This window comes from Eumetopias jubatus, unplaced genomic scaffold (genome assembly GCF_037043125.1).
Source record: "Eumetopias jubatus isolate StellerSeaLion01/CBP00866 unplaced genomic scaffold, mEumJub1_p1.0 scaffold_6, whole genome shotgun sequence".
Classification (NCBI taxonomy): domain Eukaryota; kingdom Metazoa; phylum Chordata; class Mammalia; order Carnivora; family Otariidae; genus Eumetopias; species Eumetopias jubatus.
The window spans coordinates 109895958-109898106 of NW_028274812.1; positions in this window are offsets into that span (position 1 = coordinate 109895958).

The following is a 2149-nucleotide window of genomic DNA, read 5'->3' on the forward strand; positions in this document are numbered from 1 at the left end:
CCACAAAACCAAAAGACAACCGACAGAATGGGAGAAAATATTTGCAAATGACCTATCAGATAAAGGGCTAGTATCCAAAATCTATAAAGAACTGATCAAACTCAACACCCAAAGAAGAAATAATCCAATCAAGAAATGGGCAGAAGACATGAACAGACATTTCTCCAAAGAAGACATCCAAATGGCCAACAGGCACATGAAAAAGTGCTCCACATCGCTCGGCATCAGGGAAATCCAAATCAAAACCTCCATGAGATACCACCTCACACCCGTCAGAATGGCTGAAATTAACAAGTCAGGGAACGACAGATGTTGGCGGGGATGTGGAGAAAGGGGAACCCTCCTACACTGTTGGTGGGAATGCAAGCTGGTGCAACCCCTCTGGAAAACAGTATGGAGGTTCCTCAAACAGTTGAAATTACAGCTACCGTTCGATCCAGCAATTGCACTACTGGGTCTTTACCACAAAGATACAAATGTAGGGACCCGAAGGGGTACGTGTACCCCAATGTTTATAGCAGCAATGTCCACCATAGCCAAACGGTGGAAAGAGCCAAGATGCCCATCGACAGATGAATGGATAAAGAAGATGTGGTGTATATACACAATGGAATATTATGCAGCCATCAAAAGGAATGAGATCTTGCCATTTGCAACGACGTGGATGGAACTGGAGGGTGTTATGCTGAGTGAAATAAGTCAATCAGAGAAAGACATGTATCATATGACCTCACTGATATGAGGAATTCTTCATCTCGGGAAAGAAACTGAGTGTTACTGGAGTGGTTGGGGGTGGGAGGGATGGGGTGGCTGGGTGATAGACATTGGGGAGGGTATGTGCTACGGTGAGCGCTGTGAATTGTGCAAGACTGTTGAATCACAGTTCTGTACTTCTGAAACAAATAACGCAACATATTTTAAGAAAAAAGAAAAAGAAGAAGATAACAGGAGAGGAAGAAAAGGGGAGTATGTCAGAGGGGGAGACGAACCATGAGAGATGATGGACTCTGAGAAACAAACTGAGGGTTCCAGAGGGGAGGGGGGTAGGAGGAGGGGTGAGCCTGGTGATGGGTATTGAGGAGGGCACGTTCGGCATGGAGCACTGGGTGTTATGAACAAACAATGAATCATGGAACACTGCACCAAAAACTAATGATGTAATATATGGTGATTAACATAACAATAAAAAAGTAAAAAAAAAAACAAGACCCATCAATATGCTGTCTGCAAGAGACTCATTTTAGACCCAAAGACACCCCCACATTGAAAGTGAGGGGGTGGAAAACCATTTACCATGCTAATGGACACCAAAAGAAAGCTGGGGTGGCAGTCCGTATACCAGACAAACTAGATTTTAAAACAAAGACTGTAATAAGAGATGAGGAAGGACACTATATCCTACTTAAAGGGTCTATCCAACAAGAAGATCTAACAATTGTAAATATCTATGCCCCGAACATGGGAGCAGCCAATTATGTGAGGCAATTAATAACAAAAGCAAAGAAACACATTGACAACAATACAATCATAGTGGGGGACTTTAACACCGCCCTGACTGAAATGGACAGATCATCTAAGCCAAAGATCAACAAGGAAATAAAGACTTTAAATGACACACTGGACCAAATGGACTTCACAGACATATTCAGAACATTCCATCCCCAAGCAAAGGAATACACATTCTTCTCTAGTGCCCATGGAACATTCTCCAGAACTGATCACATCCCAGGTCACAAATCAGGTCTCAATCGGTACCAAAAGATTGAGATCATTCCCTGCATATTTTCAGACCACAATGCTTTGAAACTAGAACTCAACCACAAGAGGAAAGTCGGAAAGAACTCAAATACATGGAGGCTAAAGAGCATCCTACTAAAGAATGAATGGGTCAACCAGGAAATTAAAGAAGAATTAAAAAAATTCATGGAAACCAATGAAAATGAAAACACAACGGTTCCAAATCTTTGGGATACAACAAAGGCAGTCCTGAGAGGAAAGTATATAGCAATACAAGCCTTTCTCAAGAAAGAAGAAAGGTCTGAAATACACAACCTGACCCTACACCGAAAGGAGCTGGAGAAAGAACAGCAAATAAAGCCTAAACCCAGCAGGAGAAGAGAAATGATAAAGATCAGAGCAGAAATCAATG